This window comes from Pleurodeles waltl, chromosome 3_1 (genome assembly GCF_031143425.1).
Source record: "Pleurodeles waltl isolate 20211129_DDA chromosome 3_1, aPleWal1.hap1.20221129, whole genome shotgun sequence".
In the NCBI taxonomy this organism is placed as follows: Eukaryota; Metazoa; Chordata; class Amphibia; order Caudata; family Salamandridae; genus Pleurodeles; species Pleurodeles waltl.
The window spans coordinates 1272292915-1272305018 of NC_090440.1; the positions used below are offsets into that span (position 1 = coordinate 1272292915).

General features: G+C 45.4%; 1 long non-coding RNA gene across 1 annotated transcript in view; it reads left to right on the top strand.

The window, feature by feature from the left end:
- The first annotated feature begins 237 nt into the window (after nucleotides 1-237).
- The window catches only part of LOC138285084 (uncharacterized), a 97650-nt gene continuing 85783 nt past the window's right edge, over nucleotides 238-12104 (top strand). The window contains exon 1 of the long non-coding RNA XR_011201516.1: nucleotides 238-325. This is a non-coding gene — a long non-coding RNA (uncharacterized lncRNA). The remainder of the gene's footprint in view (nucleotides 326-12104) is intronic.

Here is a 12104-nt window from a genome sequence, read left to right on the forward strand (position 1 = left end):
TTCACCTTTAAACCTCGGTTGTTAGTATAGTTCATCTTCCTATTTTATTGCTAGGTTGACCATGGTTCAATTGCTGTTCCTTTAAATGTGTGGCAGATAGGCTGGTTCGTGTTTTTTACTTTAATTTGCTTTCATTCTAGAACATTTTGCGCGGTTGAAGATGGCGACCAGAGGTTATTGGTATTTTCTACACCTGTTTCGCTTATTTAGTCCTTTTTCTATTTTGATTACTATGAGGCTGGGGTCCAGCCTTAAAAATGGCTGACACACGAGAGCGGTAGCTCCGCATTTCTCGCATAGATGAGTGCTGCACAGGATGATGACGGTAAGTTTAGCACACCTTCGGTGTGGTGGGCATGATTATTATAACTGTGTGCCCTTTTATGCCTTTACTCAGCATTACGAGCCGGCACCTTTGGGTTTGTCGGACATTTTTGTTATAAATGTGTGCTCTTGGATCCCTAGACCCAATATTACGCGCCGGCAGTGGCTATAAAATCATGTGACTTTTGCCACGCGCAAACTTTGTATTTCTTCAACTATTTATAGTGGGGGCCTGTTCCATGCTAATTAGGACTGCTGGGTTGTTTAGTAGTATTTTTCCGCTTCCCTTTGGGAGTTTATTTAATGGGTAGGTTTTGGAGGGTGACAGCACGCTTCTCTTTGTTCTATTCGATACTTAAAATAGCCCTTCTTGTGTACGGACGTAGCTGTGGAGTTTGGAATATTTTAGTTCACTTTATCGTTGCTCGTATCTAACATAACTGGCTGACTTATTCCTTCATTTAGAGAGCTCTGTTGTTCGACTCGTTTGTTTATTTGGTGTCTCTGATAAGACAAACTTATTCTTGTCTACCTTTAGTGTCATGTTTACTACTGCCCCTTTTTTCCAGGCTTATCAGGGTCGTTTCATTATTACATTCTTATGCTTTGAAGTTGATGTATTGCTGACATTATAAGACATTTGGAGGACATTTGAATCCATCTTTATATCGTTCTGATTAGGCGCTTTCGTGGCATTTCGGGTAGGTTTAGTGGTGTTCGCTTGGTTTGTGATTGCTCACTTAGTTGTGTGTTCATACCATTAGTTCACTCGGTTGTTGTTTACTTTTAACATGATGTGCCACCATTTGTATGTGTTTTGTACAAACTACTTTGGGCTATAAGGTTGCCATATATGCACTTCATATGTTTTGTTTCCCTCACAGGGTCTCAATAAGCACATTGTTATTTTCTCTTTCGTCACATTCACATGAAGGAGACCCCTTTGTGTTTTGGTTTTCATTTTAAGTCCAAGTATATACCTGCATGGTCCTAAAAGTAGTATGTCTACTTTTTTTTTTTTTTAATTGGTACTCATGTCAGACAACAGTGTTGACAATATGATATGCAATTTTGCTTCATATGTTTTTGTTTTACAGCCTTGAAAAAGTATTTTTGACGAAACACGTGTTGGCTGTATTTTCATTTGAAGGATGTCTTGCGCACATGGAACTCTTGTGGTCTACACTGGAGATGTACAATTTAACCAATTAATTAAAAAATATTCTTGATGAAGTATACTGCATTGAGATATGATTCTTGCAAAGGACTGACTTATGGACTTTTCAGTGGTGTGCTGTGATACTTGATGTTAATAGATTGGGTTGTTTCTCAACCTGGATTTTGCACCTTAAGTGGCTGGGTGAGGTATTGCTTGGCACCCACGTGATATAGCGTGGTGGAGAAGGCAGAAGGCAACCAGCTGATCCAGGGGCGGGGACCTCCAGGCCCCTTTAACGTTCAAAGTGCGCCACTTCGCGGGACGCGCCCGGGTCGAAGCCCGGGCCAAGGGCGGGCCCGTCCTGCACCTGTCAGCGCCTGGAAGAGACTGGGCTGCGCCACACTTCTTTATTTTTGCTTTTCGCTGGTGACTAGTGATGCCCGAGGAGTCCTGGTTTATCTGCTGTGCTTTCCGAACACTGACTGACTTGTTCTGTGACTGACAGGGACCATTCGAGGTTGGACTGGGCTCCCCCTCTGGGCCCCAAGGTACGGTTTGGGGCATTTTGATACATTTGTGCTTACCTTCCTTTCTAAATTGCCCCCATATTGGTGCTGAGTTTTTTTATTTGTTCAGAATGGGAAAACGCAAGGTGAGACCTAGTCCCGACTTGGGCCCTGGTAAATCCAAAATTTCTAAACCCAACAGAGTCACGTAACCCCATACCAATTGCGTGTCTAGAGAAATCTATAATCTAATAGAAGAAGTGGAGCTAATTCTTAACAAAAAAGAGAGCAATGTTCGGAAGAGGCTGAAATCAGGAACCTTATTGCCGTTTTTAACAACTGGAACTAATTCTTCTATTGATGCCCAGCCCCCGAGAGTTCCATCTCAAGCTCTTGCTCCTATAAGCCTGTCCCGTATTGCTAATTCTCCATCATTTCTTGCACCCAAGTCTAATTTGGAAGTTATAGCCACTGATTCTATTCTTCATGGGATTTCCTGTTCAAACCGTTTCTCTGTTTTGGATCATCTAGATTCGGTTAGCGCCCAACAGACCCCTTCAATCCCTGTGCCTTCCAATCGCGATTCTCCTAGAGAAGATCTTTCAGCACTAGTTTCTAGTTTAAAGCGTGAAGTAGGAGATTTGAAGTGCTTAATGCTTGAAGTTCTCAAGCTTCTCAAGAAACCAGAACCACCTCCTCCGTGTGTTTTGGAGCCAGCGTCATTGCTACGCAACTATCCCTCGGTTCCTGCGTCTTTGCCAGCAGATCTGTCGATGAACTTGGAGTTTGCTCAGGGCCCCATTCACAGGTCTCATTATGGTAGAAATGCTGTACCATCTTTGGCAAAACCTATATCTTTTCCTTTTAATATTGACCGGAATCAGGACATTATATCAGCATCTGGCCAGTCCACTTATATGACCAATCGAAACTGCATTTATATGTGTAATGTTCCTCCACTTACAGTACAATCGAGGGAAGACAAATTTTCCTTAATCAACAAGGTTTCGCATTGGATACGTCATGTCAGAGACTGTGGCTCAATTATCCATGCCGATATTGTATCGGCCATACAGCTGAGTGGCCGTTCTGGTGGGCGGGATATCATTAAACTCAACCTTGCAAGTCCTGTTTTAGTCACGGACCTTTTGCAGATGGAAGCACGTCACCACACAAGGAAGGAACTTGATATATTTTTCAGTGACACTAGTTTCACTTTGTCAAGCATGAGTTTGTCCACTTGATCAAACATGACTAAGCCGGTACCATCCAATGTAACAGGCCATGTTGTTTCCTCTGGCCTGACATCCAGTCCAGTTGTGGAGCCTGATACTGGCTTTGTTTCCAAACGTATTAGTGCATGCGATTCTGCGCTCCAGGGGTTGTACCTCAGACAATGATTGACTATGTGCTCCCAGTCTTTGCAATTTTAGTATTGGATTTGACTCACAGACTTTACCACATTCAAAAACTTTGACAAGTTTGGGCGTTCATACTTTACGGGATCCTCAAATTGTTTCTACTGTGAACTCTAATCCCGCACCGTATGTTGATTTTTGTGAAGCTACCTGTAGTGCTGCATATGTTACAGGGAAGTTCTTGTCCTGGAACGTGGCAGGCATTAAAAGTAAACTAGTTGACTCCGAATGGGGGGCTTATATTGAACCCTTTTGCATTTGTATGTTTTAGGAAACGTGGGCTACAGAAAGTGTGTACAGGCAAGGGTGTTGTTCCTTTACAAAAAATGCTATGCAGACTCCCATGGGTAGGGCAATAGGGGGATTATGTACCTGGGTTAAGACGACTGAGGGAGGGCGAAGTAAAGTAGATCTCTGTAGATTCCCTTGATATTTTGGTATTAGCAATACTGCCAAATTCAGGCACTCCAGTCTTATGTATTAATATCTACAATAGACCAGGTCCTCCTAATAATCGGTCTGCTACTATAGATCTCCTGCATAATCTTATATCTGATTTTCGTTCTAAACATCGTATTATCATTGCAGGTGACCTTAATGCGCAAATTGAATTCAACTCGGCGTTTGCCGAGTCAACGCAGGCTGAAGATGAAGTGTGGAATATTCCCCCTCTCTTAACCCAACCAGTGTTATTCACTGCCTGTTGTAGGGCGTCACAGATAATAGATCTTACAGTAACACATGGTCTTCACTTTGGTAATGGTCGTTTCCAGCTGATACTCCTGCCAGACCAACTTTTTTTAGGGGCCTATATAGTAGTACAATGGATTATGTTGCCATTCCATAATAGATGTGAAAGTGGGCCCACGGCATACTAGTGATCACCCGCCTTTACAAATTGTATATGACAGAACTCTTTTTGCAGGAGCTCCGTCTCTCTTTGTTTCTAATGCTCATGAAGCCTTGAAGTTGTCTAGCAACAGGCGCGTTGTGAGATGGGTTTCGTTTCAGAAGTCCAACATGTTAATTGACAAACTGCGTGCCCTAGTCTCTAGACACCAGCTTTTTTATAATCATTTTGCATTAACCTCACTGGAAGTTATGTCTTCTCACGTAGTCCTTTTTGTGGCCCTTAAGGAGCTCTTTACCAAAACTGTTACGAATCAAAGGAATTCCTCCCTTCCATCTAGCAGCAAGTGGTTTGACAAGAGGTGTCGTGAGGCCAAAAGTCTCTTGACTAAAGCGTTAAAGTCAAAGGATCGGGAAGCCATTGTGAGAGCAAGAAGAACTTATGTGTCCACATGTAAGATGTGCAAACTCAAGCATGAGGAAAGATTATGCGGTGATCTGGCCGAGGCGGCTAGGACGCACAATGTTAAACTTTTCTGGCTTCTGGTTTCACGTAGAGACCCAAATCTTTCATCTGTCCCAAAATGCCATGTTGCTACTGATATCTGGTTTACTCACTTCAAGGAGTTGTATGGCTCCACTCTGGAATCCGTTGCCACCAGCCCCGGAGAGATATTGCCATGCTGCCCTGCTGTGATCTCTCTGCCTCCCTTTACTTTAAAAGAAACTGAGCTGGCAATTCTTGCCCAAAAATCAGGGAAGGCTTCTGGGCCAGATGGCATTCCTTCAGATTTGTATAAATCAGATTTTCCCAAATGTACCCGGTACATTAACAGGATAGCGAATATTGCCTTGTCCACCAGGTCTTACCCGGATTCCTGGAAGGAGGCAATAATTGTGCCCATTTACAAGAAAGGAGAGAAAAATCTCCCAGGGAACTACAGACCTATCAGTTTACTAGACAATCTGCAAAAAATATTCTGCTATCAGCTGTTAAGTAGGCTGAAGCATTGGATAGTGGAAAATCCGGTATTAAGTCATCTTCAGGCAGGGTTCAGAGACAAGGTCAGTACCATCGATCAGGTATTCCGCTTTACTACTATAAAGTGGAAGATCATAGATGTGGGTTCAGGCCACCTTTTTGTGGCATTTGTTGACTTGAAATCTGCTTTTGACCTTGTCCCATGTCCCAAACTGTGGGAAGTTATGAGTAAAGCTGGAGTCCCCGGCTCCATGCTTAATATAATTAAAGATCTTTACTCTTGCAATTGTGCCAAAGTTAGATGGGGCCCGGCAGGTGATCTGACTCCAGCATTTTCCCACTATTCATGGTGTGACACAGGGTTATGTTCTTGCACCCACCCTCTTTCTCCTATTTATCAATGCTTGCATTCCCTACCTTTTGGATTGTCCTGGTGATGCCCCTAGCATGGGAGGGCAGAAGCTCCCATGTCTTTTATTTGCTGATGACACTTTGCTACTCTCTTGAACAGCCATGGGCCTTTCAAGCTTGCTTGCAAGGTTCATGGAGTTCTGCAAAGATCATGGCTTGGAAATCAGTTCATAAAAAATGAAATACATGGTGTTTGGGGACAAAAAGCAGAAAATGAAGAGACCTGTTTATTTAAAAGGTGCTTCTTTGGAAAGAGTGGGCACTTTTGATTACTTAGGTGCAAAATTAGAAGATTCACACCACTGGCATGCCCATCTCCAGAAATCACTAATGTGACTGAAGCAAAGGGCGGGTGGCATTGTGAGATTTGTAACCAGATCCCCCAGTTTTGCTATGACTCCTGCTCTTGAAATATACAAATCACAAGACGGGGTGGGGGGGCTTTGTACGGTGCTGAATTATGGGGTCACTGCGATTTGGAGAATCTGGTTAGGGTGGAAAATCAGTTTTTGAAGATGTTGTTAAAAGTTCCTTCTAGCACCCCATCTTTGCCTATCTGAATGGATTTAAATCTCTTTCCAACTAACCAGATTGCTGCTTTAAGGCCTCTCCTGTTTTGGATTCGGCTATGGTCATCAGACACCCTCATTCCATTCAGATGTGGGCTGCCCAATCTGGTGGGCCCTAACCTTAACACTAAAATTAATTGGTGTGCCTATGATGAACGGTCCTTATTGCATCTCGTTCTGGGGTACTACTGGAAGGATCCCTCTTCTATTCCTAAAAATGCTGTCCAGACATTGAAGGACGCTTTTTGGTTCAAAGTTCAAACTGTTCAATTGGCTGTAGTTGTGTCCTTCTCTATGTCTGATAGCATTTTGCTATTCAAATGTCATTATGAGCTCGAGCCCTTTATGTATGCAGCACTTTCTCCATCTGCGCGTGCCCTTTTCATTAGATTTAGACTAGGGTCCCTCTCTCTGTGTTCTTTAACTTATAAATGGTCTAATTCCACCAATAAGTCTAAGTTATGCCCGATGGGATGTACAGGGAGTGCAGAATTATTAGGCAAATTAGTATTTTGACCACATCATCCTCTTCATGCATGTTGTCTTACTCCAAGCTGTATAGGCTCGAAAGCCTACTACCAATTAAGCATATTAGGTGATGTGCATCTCTGTAATGAGAAGGGGTGTGGTCTAATGACATCAACACCCTATATCAGGTGTGCATAATTATTAGGCAACTTCCTTTCCTTTGGCAAAATGGGTCAAAAGAAGGACTTGACAGGCTCAGAAAAGTCAAAAATAGTGAGATATCTTGCAGAGGGATGCAGCACTCTTAAAATTGCAAAGCTTCTGAAGCGTGATCATCGAACAATCAAGCGTTTCATTCAAAATAGTCAACCGGGTCGCAAGAAGTGTGTGGAAAAACCAAGGCGCAAAATAACTGCCCATGAACTGAGAAAAGTCAAGCGTGCAGCTGCCACGATGCCACTTGCCACCAGTGTGGCCATATTTCAGAGCTGCAACATCACTGGAGTGCCCAAAAGCACAAGGTGTGCAATACTCAGAGACATGGCCAAGGTAAGAAAGGCTGAAAGACGACCACCACTGAACAAGACACACAAGCTGAAACGTCAAGACTGGGCCAAGAAATATCTCAAGACTGATTTTTCTAAGGTTTTATGGACTGATGAAATGAGAGTGAGTCTTGATGGGCCAGATGGATGGGCCCGTGGCTGGATTGGTAAAGGGCAGAGAGCTCCAGTCCGACTCAGACGCCAGCAAGGTGGAGGTGGAGTACTGGTTTGGGCTGGTATCATCAAAGATGAGCTTGTGGGGCCTTTTCGGGTTGAGGATGGAGTCAAGCTCAACTCCCAGTCCTACTGCCAGTTCCTGGAAGACACCTTCTTCAAGCAGTGGTACAGGAAGAAGTCTGCATCCTTCAAGAAAAACATGATTTTCATGCAGGACAATGCTCCATCACACGCGTCCAAGTACTCCACAGCGTGGCTGGCAAGAAAGGGTATAAAAGAAGGAAATCTAATGACATGGCCTCCTTGTTCACCTGATCTGAACCCCATTGAGAACCTGTGGTCCATCATCAAATGTGAGATTTACAAGGAGGGAAAACAGTACACCTCTCTGAACAGTGTCTGGGAGGCTGTGGTTGCTGCTGCACGCAATGTTGATGGTGAACAGATCAAAACACTGACAGAATCCATGGATGGCAGGCTTTTGAGTGTCCTTGCAAAGAAAGGTGGCTATATTGGTCACTGATTTGTTTTTGTTTTGTTTTTGAATGTCAGAAATGTATATTTGTGAATGTTGAGATGTTATATTGGTTTCACTGGTAATAATAAATAATTGAAATGGGTATATATTTTTTTTTTTGTTAAGTTGCCTAATAATGATGCACAGTAATAGTCACCTGCACACACAGATATCCCCCTAACATAGCTAAAACTAAAAACAAACTAAAAACTACTTCCAAAAATATTCAGCTTTGATATTAATGAGTTTTTTGGGTTCATTGAGAACATGGTTGTTGTTCAATAATAAAATTAATCCTCAAAAATACAACTTGCCTAATAATTCTGCACTCCCTGTAAGAACGAAGAGTCTGTTCTACATGTCCTTTTTCAATGTTGCGCATATGACAAACAGAGTGCCTTTTGGATCAGTCCCCTATGCAAACAAATGGGTTTTAGGAATTGTTTATTAGCCAAGAGAATTTTTAAATCTGATTCATCTGTACAAATAGTCTATCCTGTGGCAAAATTTCTTGAATCAATATGGCGTTTTAGATTAGCGATCTTAAAGAATAAGACTAGGTAGTTGTTCCTAGATTTAGGTATTACAGTGTATATTTATTGTATTTCGGTGTATGTTATTAGCTTGACATTTTCCTGGACTGGATGTTTTTTAAGTATTATATGATTGGAGATTTTTTTCTTTTCATATGTCTGTTTTATCTTGGTTTTAATATCTCTCTTCTTAGTGTTTGTTATTTATTTTATTGTCATTTCTTTTATAATCTCCTTTTCGGATCGTTATGTATTGTACTTTTATGGTATGTTTTTTTACCGAAATGAAGTAAAGTGATGATGATGATATAGCATTATAACTATAGCAGCTTAGCTGTTATTTCAAGGAAGTGCAAAGTTTTTTGCGCAGCCACTGTCATTTGTTTGTCAATACTGCTGATATGCACCATTGCAGAGAATCCTGCCATCACCGTGGCCAAATCTTCCACCTGGAGAAAACAATGTAGCTGCACATGTGTTTCACCAAGGCAGACAATATCCTTGCCAGCATGAATGAGAACGTTGGTTGTAACATTCTTGCTGCCAAGCCCACTGTCACTTGGAAAGAACCAGTTGCCAAGAAATGGAGCACTGATAGCACTTGCACAAGAGGGGGGACCCCAGTGGGATGACGGATAGCTGAAATCAGGTCAGGCTCCATTTGGGCACACAGCTCTGTGATTGTAGCTCTGTCCAGTCTATAGGTGAGTATAATGTGCCTGTCCTCCAGTGTGGCCAAGTCCACCAGGGGTCTGTACACGGGGTTGTCTCCTCCTCCTATTCATCTGCAGCTGTAGGTATCTAAGGGACACAATTTGAACAATGGAACCATCACCTCAGTGTACATACAGCATCAATATGATGGGGCAGTGGGAATGGCAATGTATTTGCAAATCTAGGCAATGACGCAGTTATGTATAATCTGATTGTTGTTGCGGTGGTGGAAGGTGGTCTTACACCGCCATGCAATTCCTCATTGGCTCATATGGGGCTCTATGGAGTACAATGGACAAAGGGGATCTGTGCTGGCGGGGACGGTGTACACCGCAGCGGACGTGACTGCCATTTTCTATCTAAATCCTCACTTATTTCCTGACTTTCCACAGGACAAGAACTACACTGTGTGTGCTGCTGTGACTAGTGCCTGGAACCTACCATGGCCTGTGTGACCGGGGAAAGGCCCCTGCCTTCACTTCAGAGGAGTTTGAGCAACTGGTGGTTGGGGACATACCTCAGTATGGACTGCTGTATGGGCCTTCAGACCACATTGAATGTGGGAAGGATGCATGGAGATGTGTGTGCAAGCATCATGTCATCGGGGGAATGTTTGATGGTGGTGTACATGGTGGGCACCGGTTGATGAGTGTGCCAATGGAGATGGAAACGGGATTGGTGGGCCATATGAGTGATAGGCTGGATTGTATGTGTAATTGTGTCCTCCTGTCTGTATCACCTCTGCAGGTCAGCACCCATCAAAAGAAGGGATTGTGGTGTGCCATCATCAAGGACATGCGGACCCTGGGGGTCTACAGCAGGCGGAACACCCACTGTCGGAAATGGGGGGAGGATCTGAGATGCTGGGCACAGAAGACTGTGGAGGCCCAGCTGGGGATGGCCTCCCAAAGAGGAAGGGGTGCCCATTGGAACCTGAACCCCCTGATTGCCCGCATACAGGCGGTGGCCTACCCAGAGCTGGATGGGCACTTGAGGTCATCAGAGCAGCCACAAGAGGGTGAGTACAGTGGGTGTTACAAAAATAATTGGTAGTTGGCATGGGATCAGGTGGTGGGTGTGAGTTAGTCGGTGCCCCTTAATGCTAGGTCAGAAATTGAAGAGTGATCCAGCTCAAGGGTAATGGGTGTACATCAAATCCAGGTAACCTAGCTAGGTTGACTTCCATGTCAGACATGGCTTAGTGGGTCCCAGGATGTGTGCAGTTGTCGGCGGTTGGCCCTCATCTTTCTGTGGCATCTAGCCAATTGAATGCCAGTGCAATGCATAGTGCTCAATCTTGATCCCTGTGTATGCCAACTGTGGTATTGGTGCTGTAATTGACCCAGTGCTCACTTTCTCTCCCTCCTACCCCCTTTCTCCTTCTGCCATCCTGTTCATGTGTGCATTAGCATCATCTGGCGGAAGAGCAGGGGCACTGGTGACGGAGGGAGCTGCATCCCATAGAACCCAGGAGGCATAGTCCACCAACGCCGAGGGAACCAGTGGGACGGACGTTGAGGGGAGTACCACTGCAGAGACAGGTGGTGACAACACTGACTCGGATACCTCCTCCGATGGACACTTCCTGGTGGTGGTAAACACCTCTGTGACCACCCCAGCTGCCGGTACAGCTGCCACCCCTGTACTAGCACTGCTCTCCGAATAGCCCCTCAACGAGTTGCCTGTGCCCGCTCACCCAGGAGGGTGGGCATCTCCTTTGCCCCAGGCACCTCAGTCCCCGCCCCAGTGAGCCCTGCTGCCCTAAGTGAGGAGGCTATTGACCTCCTGATATCCATCTCTGTAGGGCAGTCAACCAGTGTGAATGCCATCCGGTGCTTGCATCCCAGATGCAGCAATGCAATGCATTCTTGGAGGGCATCCACGGTGGATTGGCGGACCAACAGAGATCAATTCAGGCTCTGGCCTCCTCTCTGATTGCAGCCATTGTCACTGTTCCTACCGTCCTCCCTCCAACAACCACTTCCCAGTTCCAGTCTCCTCTACTCCAGCCCATCCCATGCACACATACAGACGAGCATGCACACAAAACATCACACAAGAGTTGCACAGTCGAACACAGGCACCACACTTCAGTCCAGAAGCACTCACGCAAACACCAGACAGTTGCACACACAACCACATCCACAGCCCCTACTGTGTCCCCCTCCTTCACCTCCCTCACGGTCACGTCCACACTCACACCTGCATGTTTCAACATCTACCACGAGCATCACCACACCAAGCATCACACACACCTCACTTGCAGACACCTCCAAAGCGTCCATCCACGTGTCCCCTATGTCCTCTCCCACCCTGTCTGCCCCCCTCCTAAAGAACACAAACACAGGCACTCAGACACCCAACAGCCTTCCACTTCACATCAGCACACTGCCCATGCACCTGCACCCAAATCCAGCAGATGTACTCCTCCAACAACCACTCCATCAACCTCCACTCCCATCCCTCCTTCCTCATCCTCATCCCGCCCCACTGTCCCTAAGAAGCTTTTCCATGCCATCCCTCCCTCTTCTTCTCCCGTCCTGCCAGTAAGAGCAGGGTGCCAATGACCCAGCCCAGCAACTCAGCCAAACAGTCCAGGGGGACAGTGGAGGCACCCACTCCACCTGCCAGGAAGGGGAAGGATCCTACTCCACCAGCCAGTAACGTTAAGGCTCCCACTCCACCTGCCAGGAAGGGGAAGGATCCCACTCCACCAGCCTGGAAGGGGAAGGAGCCCTCACCTCCTGCCATGAAAAGGAAGAAGCCTTCACCTCCTGACTGGAAAGGGAAGAAGCCCTCGCCTCCTGCCATGAAAAGGAAGCAACCCTTACCTCCAGCTGAGACACAGTAGCCCTCGCCTACAACAGAGGCTGCCCAGTAGGCCCCTTCCCCTGCTAGGACACAGCAGCCTTCTCCTCCTGCAGAGGCTGTC